At 36.3% G+C, this 12,447-nt stretch overlaps 1 protein-coding gene across 2 annotated transcripts in view; it reads right to left on the bottom strand.

The window, feature by feature from the left end:
* LOC149541190 (binding / calmodulin binding protein) overlaps positions 1-12,447 on the bottom strand; it is a 29,481-nt gene that overhangs the window by 12,816 nt on the left and 4,218 nt on the right. The gene's annotated exons all lie outside the window — the stretch shown is intronic.

The following is a 12,447-nucleotide window of genomic DNA, read 5'->3' as shown; positions in this document are numbered from 1 at the left end:
GCCACACTTTTGTCTGATATCCCCTAGATAAAACTGATTCCCACCAAGGTAACCATACACATTTTCACATTATCTCCAAAGAGGTGGTGAATGATCTCTTTCCTTTTCAGCCCTTTTTAGACAATAATGCTGGCCTGTTACCTCATAGAAGCAGAAAACTGTCCAAAACAGCTTGGTGAAAAATCTGCATGCTTTGAGTAATGCTGATAACAAGTTCACCTAGTCCAAGTAAACTCTGACGATTCTTCTGATGTGAATGCCAATTATCACTATCTTGCACTTTTTGAGCAGTCCAAGAAGTTAAATGATCCTTCCTAATCTTTCAGTCTCTTTCTTTTGCTTTGTGATCAAACATGGGTGTATCTTTTTTACTTTGTATAGATCTTTAATGCTCATAAAGCTATTTAAAGGGCACTAAATCATCACATAGAACAGGTTGAGCCATGGTCATTTTGAACTTCTAAGTCATAGACAACATATGTTTGGAGAAAATTTAACACATTCATATTGCCTGCTTCAACTTGATGTAAGCTTTATTAGTATATTTGCTTTTCAATTTTTTTTATTTCGAGCTTTAAACTTTATGAATAGCATGGAAGATTTTTCACAAAGAAAGTCTACTTATTGAGCAAGCTAACTTTATATTTAGCATTTTCATACAAATTCAATAAGTTCTAAGCCCATATTGATGCTAAATATTCAGCTCAATGATCCTATAAATTGTAATTACCAAATGAGAGCTCTTGATTTTTCACCAGCAAGCAAGTACATAATTGGGCTTATCATAACAAAAGGAAATACAAAACAATTCCCTACTTAATCCTATGAGTAGAGAGTTAGAAGTTATCCAATTTATGCAAAATTTAGCAACATTTTGGTGTAGCAACAGAAAAAAGAATTGAACAAGAATGATAATATAAGATAAATCTATTAGTGTCCAACAAGAGACCACGAGGGTCTAAGGGACTGAAAAGCATACATAAAGGAAAGCGAAGGAATAAGAACCTAAGAGAGACAAACCAACTAGCTACTCCTCACAAGCAAGAAGTAGTCAAGTACCAAGAGGTACTACCCCGGCGCGGGGGTGAGCCCCCGACCATCTCAAAGAGTCACTGGAAGTCGGGTGATGTTGCTCACTGCAGCCTCTACAAGGTGTCACAGACTTGTTGTGACCCAAAGAATGGCAAAGGGGTTGCTTCGCCCCCAAGTTAGAGACCCAGGAGCGAAGAATGAGGTAATGAGCTGGTTGGTAGACTGCACAGAAGATAACTGAGGCTGCAAGATGTGACCACAAAGCTGCAAGGCCTCCTGAAGATAAAGTGCCAGATACAACTGATCTGTGTTCCTAAAGAAGGACAAGAGGGATGTCCACTCTCTAAACAAGCATTGAAACCTCCCTCTGATCTAATAGAAAATGCGGTAGAGGATAATAAAGTGGATCTCAATCTCCACCTCACCAAGTTGGCAGATCCTCTCCTCTCTATCAATCTGATGGTCAATCTGGACCTATAACCGATGAGAGCCCACTCTAAAAGAGCCTAAAGAGATGAAGAGGGCATGTTTCCAATAGCAAGTTACATACCAGGGGCGCACAATAATCCCATCTAGGATAACCATGAAGTTCTCAGAGTACAAAGTCATCCTCGATCAATTCCATTTTCATTTTCCTTGACATTGATTCCATCTTAACAGATATAGCCGGGAGTATACATAGCAATCGTGAATAGCGTAACAAATAAAAATTAGCATCTTCAACAATAAATTGAAGTCCATTCATATTCTACAGTTGTGACGAAAGTTTCAATTTGTGTTGGTTTAAAACATTAATAATAACAAAAATGGGCTATCAAATTTAATAATTTTCTAAGTTGCCGGATTCATCCCCTGCTGCCTGGATTCGGGTCCGGGTCCGCACGAGTTCGGATTCGCCCCCGGGTCCGCGCAAGGTCCTTAGTTTTGACTGTGAATTCATCCGGGTCCTTGCTGGAGCGAACCCAGATGAACCCACAGCGAATCCAGGGCTAAAAACAACTTTAAAGAGTGTGTTTTTTAAATTGATTTCTTCTGTAACTCTCAAAGGAACTTAATAAAAATTTTAAAAACATTTCACTCATCTAATCCCTTATGTCAAGGAGGAGGAGGACGATGATATAGTAGCATATGGGACTAGTGGAACCGGTTTGGGTTCCAATGATGAAGCTCTAGATATAGTTGCAGTTGGGGATGAAGCCATTGATCTCTCATTTTATGATGATCCAATCGACCCTTGAAGGGCATTTGATACTATGATTATTGATAAACTACTAAACACTTGTCATCTATCATCATGTTTCAAACTTTATTATTTGATGAACTAATCTTTGTTTTGCAATTTAGTAATTCAATGTATTATTTGATGAACTAGTCTATGTTTTGCAATTTAGTAATTCAATGTATAATTTTCTTTACAATCATGAAGATAGATTAATGAGCGAGTATTTAATGTTTTTAGATTCAAGTAAAATCATGTTTTGAAGGGACCCAAAACCCTTTGGCATTTGGCATTGATCAATGATCGAGCAACAATTGTTCATATTGTGAAATGATTTTGTTTTGCAACTATGCATGTTTCTCTTCTCTGTGTGTGTCTATATATATATATATATATAACACGAACCCACGCACGAACCCAAATGGGGAAAAAAGAAATTGCCCGAACCCACGAACCGAACCCCGAACCCAAACCCGAATCAGCAACTTAGATAATTTTCAAAGCCATGATGGAGTGCTGCAGTGAACACTTAAGGCATAGTGTAGAGACTGGAGATATGAATCCAACAAAATTATTAACGACATGTTGCAATATAAGGAGGTAACACTATCATAAAATAAAAACTGAAATGTCTATAGTCAAAGCAGCACAAAAATCATATGTATATAATGTGGCATCAATGAAGAGAAACAAATATGTGGAAATACAAGACAGGATAGCATGTTTGAATCTGTAGGCATCCATATCATACAATATAGAGTGATCCAAATACTAAAGAAACGATAGTATCTTTCATTTGTGAAATCAGTTTTCAATTTTGTGACAGTGAAGATGCGGCAGCAGAGATTAAGAAGTATATTGAAATGATTGAAATATAAGCAGATTTGGATAGAAGTATATAAAGAAAGACAGATTTAAGAATTGTTTATGAAAATCTTGTGATTAGACTTATAGTAGATAGAGCATCCATCATCAGTTGAGTAAGCAACATTGACTTGGTGGAAAAGAAGTTTGTGTGCAATGGGTCAGTGCTCACGAACATAGAAGTGGGGGTTGGTGCTTCTAGTAGGTTGGTGCTTGCGAAGTGTGGGAGTTGGAGCTTCTAGTGGGTCGGTGCTCATAAACATAGAGGTTGGAGCCTACAAAACATTGTAAAAGAATAGTTTATATAAGAAAGCATTTATTTGCCATAGTTTTCTCCTGCATTGGGTTTCCACGTAAAATCTATGTCATTGTGTTCATGTGCATAATTGTTTATTTCAGCATTTGAAGTTATTGTTTGGATAAAAGTTTTAAATTGGCAAAATTGTTATTATACAGATTCACCCCCCCCCCCCCCCCCAGTATAATTGTGTGTTCTTCAATACATACATACATATCTAATTTGTTTTCTATATATACTTAAAATGATTAGATTTGTAATCATTATCTTTATAGTTTGGTTATTCATATATAGCTATTTTTATGTTTCCATTATGTGTTATAATTTTATATTATATAGTTTATAATATTATCTTTTCCAAGTTATATATTTACAACTCAAACCTGATAATATCCTAATGAAAATATTTTCGGAGAAATAGATCACTCCATGTCACTCATCAATACACCCAATAGGATACTTGTTCTTTATGGTCTTCATATTAGGTGCTTAATAATCAATGCACATCCTCGTAGAACCAACCACTTTCTTTACGGAGAGAACTAAAGGAACGAAGGGACTAGAACTAGGTTGTATACATCCTACATCCAACAACTACCAAAGTGTCCTCTTTATCTCATCCTCGAATAGTTAAGGATTATGGTAAGGATCCCTAACAACCAGCTTACTATCTACCAACTCAATAACATGCTAAAATCAACAATGTAGAGGTATTTTTACATGTGTAAGATCTATAAACACCAAACTATACTTGTCCAACAAGCCCTACATATCAACATGATATCCATATGGTCCTATATTAGTAGATATATCTAAAGTGAAAGACTGCGCTACCAACTCATCATTTGAATGCTAGATAAATTCTCCTTCTCTTGGTTGAAACATCTCTATGCGGCATCTAAAGACAAGCCCTATGATACCACCTTCCAACCATTTGCTGTGAAAATCAATTGTATAGTTTCAATGTTTGTGAGGTACGGACTATAGTGTGCAATCATTGGATGCTCGACACAACATTGGTCTCATCAATATCAATCACAGAAAAAATCCTCAATAAGGGTGCAATTACACAAAGTCGTGCTCGACTTTAGAAAACGATAAGCACAAGGCAATGTGTCGTTCACTTTCCTCACATGGAAACATAGGATGCATCGATGAAGTTTGTGTAACCTCACTACCGATCAATACAACAACACATTGTCCTTGCATAATACTTTTTACTCTTAAAGCACCATAATGAGTGGTCGCAAGAGTTGCAACAACCTTCATCTATGCCAAATCATCTTGATTCTCATTTGTTTGTCTCTTCATCAATCTTCTCATATTGCTCGTCAATGGGCCTTGTCCCACCATTTACCCTAATGTCCAGGTGTTACCACCTTTTCCACACATACAACCAACCTAAACAAGTTGTCAGGTCTTGCAACTCTGATACCACTAATAATAATATCCCCAAATAGGGATACAAGAAAAATAACAATATTTCCAAAACTAGGGCAAGGAAAAATCTGAAACTGTATTTCCATATAAAATTTCTACAATAAACCCATATTCATAATCAAATTATAAAATTGATTTTTTTTCCAAAAGAAATGAATTTTGAGTAATACTAACCCCAGAAGTACAATAAATTGCTTAAGTTTTGCCCAAAAACTCAAGAAATGAACACAATTCTGAGATAAAGGATAAAGCAGTGTAACAGGACTTTGCGAGTCTGACCAGAACCCTATGAGTCCAAGGTAGAGTCCCACTTTCCGAGGCAATTGGCCTCTAGACTCGAACTCGGCTGAATCCTAGCTGAGTCCACATGGACTCATCGAGTCGAGGGACTCGCCAGACTCACCAAGTCTCGAGCCCAGGACTCTCGCCAGCGGCAAACACATAAAGTGCAAAAATACATAAAAAAACATTGACTTAAGTTGCATTTTTTCCAGTTGTTATAACATCTAATTGACCTAAAGGTCATTCCACCATTTGCTTATGCTTGTGATAGAGAGAAAAGAGTTAGAGAAGAATATTGGGGTTTTGAGAGAGAAATCAACAAACCAGTTGGCTCTCCCGTATCAGTTGCTAATGGTTTGTGCAACTTTGTAGCTTGCACTTAAGCATTGAGAGGAGCTTAAGGAAGCATTTGGAGGAGGCTTCTACAAACTTATTTGCATTTCCATTGTTTGATTTTGTGCAAATTTGAAGAGGTAAGCAACAAGTTGCATTTCTTTGTGTTGTTTTGCAATATATTTTACATTCATATTTTTTACTTTCCATTTTGTTTACATTTGTTTAATCTCTGCTTCTACTATCTACTATTTAAAATCTAGATTTATTCTAATTTATGTTGATGACAAAGTAAGGAGGCCCTAAAGTTTAAAAATCTGATTTGATGCTAGCTTTTTTCTATTTATAATATATTCATATTGCAACAGCAAACGCATTGACATAATGCCTCAGGGTGAGCCTTCTAGAAGTGGAATTAGGCCTACATTAAACCCTAATGCAAACTCAAGTGCAATAGCAAGGGATAGGGCTTGGAAACATGTCATCCCGGGGCACAAAAAAGGAGTTGTTACATGTTGGCATTGCGGTGTGGTATATAATGGGGGAGGAATAAATAGATTGAAGTATCACCTAGCACATATACCTAGGCGTGATGCTAAAAAATGCAAAGATGTACCCCACGATGTTATGCAAAACACGCAAACTCTTCTAGAGGAAAAAACGGAGAAAAAAGAATTGAAAAAGAAGCAACAAGAAGAAATGGCACAACTAGCCCAACACGAATCTTCTAGTTTTCGCTCTCCATTATCCCCTACTCCACCTACGGATGCCATTGCTTCTACGAGTGTGACTATTGGGCTTCGCATTCGTAAGCAAAGATTGACACTTGATTCTATGTTTGTTCCACGCACGGCTCCAAGTGCACAACCATCGCTTGAAAGCATGGGTTGGAACAAGGAGAAGCATGATTATGCAAAATTGGCACTTGGAGACTTCATCTGCAACAACATTTCATTCAATGCTGCAAGATACTTATTTACTTAAATTTAAATTTATGTCTTACTTCTCTTGCTTTCAATTTCAACTTTCAAGAGATAATAATATGCTTATTTTGTTTATTTTAATTTGTACTTTGTTTTCAAATTTATTTATAATATACTAACTTGTTTACCTTTAAATTTTATTTAATTTGTTTTAGGTCCCCTTATTGGCAAATTGCAATTGATGATGTTATTGCTTGTGGTCCATGGTTCAAAGCCCCTAGTGTTGACGAGCTAGGAGGCCCTATTTTGACCCAAAAGGTGATTGATGTAGAAGGTGCAATCAAGGAGCAACGTGAGGTGTGGAAGACGAAGGGTTGCACCATCATGACTGATGGTTGGACTAATAGGAGTAGAACACTCCTCAACTTTCTTGTCTCCTCATCAGATAATTGTACTTAGACATTAAAATTTAGAAGTAGAACTTGCACTTAAGTGATTAAGTTTATAAATTATGATTCATCATTAATCATTATACTAATTTGTTTCTTTTTTTTTCAAGTACCACGGGTTTTTTGAAATCAATTGATGCCTCAGAAAAAACAAAGAATGTTGAATATCTTTGTGAGGTAATGGATGAAGTGATAAAGGACGTGGTTGAGGAGAATATGGTGCAAATAGTTATAGATAATGCAGCAAATTATGTTGTTGCAGGAAAGCTTCTTATGAAGAGACACCCTCACATATTTTGGACCCCTTGTGCTACTCATTGCATTGACCTCATATGTTAAAAGATCTTGGTAAACTCCCTTGGATAAAAACAATTATAGAGCAACGAAGGAGTGAATGTAAATTCATATATAATCATACATGGGTTCTCAACCTCATGAGAAAACACAGTGAGCAAAAGGAGTTGTCTCATCCAAGGGTCACTAGATTTGCAACCAATTTTCTCACATTGAAATCTTTGCTTGATTCAAAGAGAGGTTTTAGACGCATGTTTGTTAGTGAAGAGTGGATTGCATCATCATATGCAAAGACCACTGCAGGAATTGATGCAGTTGAACACGTTTTTGATGAGGCTTCCTTTTGGACACTGATTGCTGATATTGTGACAGTAGTTTTCCTTTTTGTCCTCATTTCAACTTCATTTTGTTTATGAAATTATGTTATAAATTATTGTTCATTTTTTAAAGAAAAAACTTAAAGCTGATTATTTCTCTTCCAACTTTCATAATGATTACAGTTTGTAAAGCCGCTTGTTGTTCTCCTACAAACTGCTAATGGAGAGAAGCCCTCAATGGGCTACATTTATGAGGGCGTGGATAGGGTGAAGGAGGCCATTTGCTCTTTTTTTGCAAAGAATCGAGATAGGTATGAGGCTATATGGGATGTCATTGATAGATGTCGGCACAATCTACTTCACAAGCCTATACATGTAGCGGCCTACTTCCTTAATCCAACATACCAATTCAGCCCACATTTCAAGGCTGATGATGAGGTGTGGAGTGGCCTCTACAATGTTGTAGAGAGAATGTCACTTGATTCAAGAGTTGGAACAATTGTAGTCCGTGAAATTGAGTTGTTTAATTAAGCTCAAAGGGACTTATTTGCACGGGAGTTGTGCAAGAAAAATAGAACAAAATTGATGCCTAGTAAAAATCTTTGATTCTACATCCTAATTTCTAATTCTATTACCATTTTTATTTGATAAAGTCAAAGTTATTGATATGATTTAAAATTTTCTTGTTTCAAATGCATGGTAGGAGATGTTTGGCACAAAGGTGCCAAATTTATAAAGGATTTTGATTCACATCTTGAGCCAACCATCTAGTGCATCAGGATGCAAACATAATTGGAGTCTATTTGAGCACATACACTTGAAGAAGCACAATAGTTTGGCAATGAAAAAATTGAATGATCTTGTCTTTGTTCACTACAACCTTCACCTTTACCATAGAAAGATCATCGACACCGATACATGACCGATTGTATTAGAGAAATATGATCTACATGCAGAGTGGAACACAAAGATTGTCGATCCTATCTTTAGTGATGAAGATGTGGAGTGGGTAGATCAAGTAGATCGAAAGGTTGAGGCAGTAGCGATGGCAGTCGAGGAGGCTAGAGTGCGAGGAGACAGAGTGCAGGACCCTGAGGCTAGGAGTAATGGATACAAGTCTGATGATGAGGATTATGTGGGTGAGGATGAGGATAAGGATCAGGATCAGCCTTAGACACAGGGAGAGAGAATGGGTCTACAGTTTTCCATGACTTATCTTAAGCGTGATCATAGGAGGACATAGCCTACTATGAGCCTTAGTCTTCTCATTGTTATTTTGATAAATGTTTTGAATTTTTGATACCATGGATTTCGTAATCCATGAATATTGTAGACATTTGAGTCTTTGACATTGGAGTGACACTATTTTTGTTACTTTAAGTTTATACTTTATAGTTTACATTGTGTTATTCAATTTTTTTCCTTCAGAAATTTGTTTTTATACTTATGTGATCTATGCAAAATTGTGTATGTGTATTAAGTAGCTTCTATTTATTTCAATTATTGTGTAATTTGATGTTAATTGACTGAAAGATGCATGAAACAATCTTAAAATCCTTAAAAATCTTTGAATTTCATAGGTTTTTCAATTTTCCAAGTCCTTGCCAAGTCCAGTCGCTGAGATCAAGTCCGAGTCGGATTTTGACTTTCCAAGTCAGAGGCGAGTCCGAGTCCCGTAACTATGGGATAAAGTATGCATATTTAGGTATAAAATACCTCCAAAAACTATTTTCAAACTCTAGGCGTGCCCAAAGGTGTTGTCAAACCTTAGCTTTGTTGAATTTGGTGTGAACACTCCAAAACAAATCACCTCTTTCAAAAACCACCTCTTAATCCAATATTCCACATTGAAACCCTAAAAATGAGTCATTATGCTCCTTAAAAACCAATGCCCCCTTTCCTTTTTGTCACATGCTTTTTAAGATCACTTAAAGTACATAAAAGGGAGTCAAAATAAGTCCTTTTTCTTTAAAATACTTTAGTTGACTAAAAAGATGTGTCCATAACTTGAATAACTTATGTTCTCTTAAAATAACTTAAGTTCCATAAAAAGACAAGCACACAACTAAAGAACACAATATAGAGAAAGCAAAAGACTCCCAAATCTGCAATATTCTAACTGGCAGCTCTTAGGAAAAGTATAAAAGCATTCAAAAGTTATCACAAACTCAATCAAACACATTGATTATATGGAAATTCGAACCTAATACAATTATTATTGAATTCCCCTATATTCCTATGGAGCTTGCTTATATTAGACTATTAAAGAAAGCACCATCTAAATCTGATCACCAAACTTGGAGTTTTACATAAAACATTCCAAATCACTGTACTCATAAAAATGTGAAGTATTGAGCTTCAATAATCACCTGTAGGTACCAGCTGGCTGCATATTTATTCATCCATGCAGGCTGATACAGAGATTTTAATCAGAGCATTCTTATACTTCATAGGTTGAGTGACTTGCATAACGTGTCCTTGAGGTCTCATTCTGGTCTTTCTAGATGGTTTCTAGTCTTGTCCTTACGTTGGTTCATGAACTGATTTAAGTTCACTAGTTGCCTTACATCCGCTGGAAGGTTCATATATTCATTGTGGGCCACCATCACATCATCTATGATGTGTGTCTCTTCCTCCTCTACCTCTAGGATTGGTTCCCATTTTATTGACAAGGTAAAAATGTGGGACATAATGGTCGACCAAACCTCGTATTCATTGTTCTCACAACATTGGAAGTCGCTTTGTCTTGGTTCCAATATCCAGCTTCACTTCTGTCATGTTGACTACTTGACCTTCTTGATCATGTACGATAAACTCTCGGTTCTCCTGTAGCTGTGATCATACAATCCTATAACTGTTGCACCATCTGCTGCTGTTGCTCAGCAAAAACTGTCAAAAATCATTCAGTTGAATATTCAGTTCCATTTGTGGGCTTCCCTCTCCTCTTTCACCCATCTCAGCTGCAGCTGGGTTAATTTCATCTCCTGGTGGCCCTGGCCTACTTCTAGTGTTATATGTGTGTGGATCAAACGCTCTAGAAGGCATAGAACCACTTTATGCTAACATACATTGGTTTAGGAGCAAAAAGCAATTCATTATTTTGACATGCAACACAGAAAAAGCAACCCTAAAACTGAAAAATTTGACATACAATCTCACAGGCTGGTAAGATTTGTGGCTTTGATACCACTAAAATATCCTAACTAGCAGCTCTTAGAAACGTTTCATGGAATTAGCACAAACTGAAGCAAACACACAGATTATTTGAAAATTCGAACCTTGTGCAATTATTATTGTACAAAGCTTGCTTACATTAGACTACAAGAGAAATCACCATTTAATTCTGATCACCTAACTTGGTCATACAAAAAACATACCAGATCACTGTACTCGTAAAACCATGAATAGTTTTGCTTCAAGAATCACCTGTAGGTACCAAGCAGCTGCATTTTTTTCCCTCTATGCACGCTGTGATTCCTTAATTAATTCTACAATTACAATACCAGAGGATGCTGTAGGGTTCAGACCAGATGAAACTTGTGTATTTGCAGATCGCTCTCAAACCCTTGTCTGCTTCAGAATGGTTATATTTCACGGCTTGCTGCCAGAGTTGTTGACTTGTAGTTCTGATAAAAATCACCAAACGTTATCCTGTGTTGGGGTTGCATCCAGAACAGCTGCTGCTACAGGGGTTTCATTCCATACCAGCAACACGAATTGCAAAGAGATAAGATAATAAACAATATCATAAACCTGGCATCCTCCTCTTTTTCCATTGAATTCTCCATAAGCTATCTTATTATCAAGAAAGCTGTGATCCTCCTCATAAAGCCTTGATTTTAGAGCATTTTCTGACTCACATTCCCCAATATGAATACTTTGCCTAGAAGTAAAACAATGGATGACTTAAAATGACCCAGCAATGAATTTGATGAAAAATTAGATAAATTTAAATCAATCTTTAACTTTTTGGCCTTTTATTTAATTATTTCCAAATCCCCTTTATTTTAATGCTCTACCCTATGGAGAAAATTTAGAAAAATAGGCTAGCATCTTTATTCATTCAATCTTACCCAATGATGCTCTGTCCTTTTTCCTCTTGGGTAATCCATGGAAAGTTCAACCAATCTGCTGTTAATCATTTTGATTTGAGTCGGGGACATCACATATTTTCATAAGGTATATCTATCTCAATTATTTGTGTGGTTCCTTTTTCTGCTCTCTTTTTTGCCCTTGTCTGTGGGTTATTTAGATGCCACTGTTCTGATGATTTTGTTCTGATCTCATGTCTCACAATGCTGCTCACATAGGGTTCATTTAGGAAATGTTTATTCTTTGTTTTTTTGGGCATTCTTTGAAATTTGTATCATGTCTATCTATTGAGTTTTTGGTACTAGAATGAAGTTTTTGGTACAAAAATTGCAAGAGGGATTCGTTTAAAATAGATCTATCATAGATGGCATACTAACCTTGCACACAAGCAAGTACCATAAGGTGTCTTACTAATTCTACATAGACATCAAATTACAATAGATTAATCATCAATAGGACCGTACACCTTAAGATGTTTGTACAACACACTTGCAAACATACAATACAACATAACACCTTAATCAGCATATTATGCATCATTGGATATTGATTAACCCTGCAATTTAACCAAATCATTATTTGTCACTCACAAATGGATATAGCATTGGTCAACTTTACATGTCAATCAAGTTAAGCTTTGGGTTGATCACAAAACCACGGTAAATCTACCTACATCATATCTGACATCCTAGGGAATGGGGATCACACATTTCTTTATCGTTCACTTTCACCCTTTTATAGTCTAGTGGTTAAATATTTGACATATATGGTTGTGGCCATTCTAAATAATGATTTATGTTCACCTGAACGGTAATCTCAAAAAATCAATCCAACCAACACACATGCACACATTCTCATCATAAAGATCCCAAAGTTTACTCAGTCAATGTTCTGATTCCTCTTT

This window comes from Cupressus sempervirens, chromosome 9, assembly GCF_028749045.1.
Source record: "Cupressus sempervirens isolate cs-2001-9-10 chromosome 9, ASM2874904v1, whole genome shotgun sequence".
In the NCBI taxonomy this organism is placed as follows: Eukaryota; Viridiplantae; Streptophyta; class Pinopsida; order Cupressales; family Cupressaceae; genus Cupressus; species Cupressus sempervirens.
The sequence above is the reverse complement of the archived record's forward strand: the minus strand, read 5'-3'. Positions and strand labels throughout refer to the sequence as shown.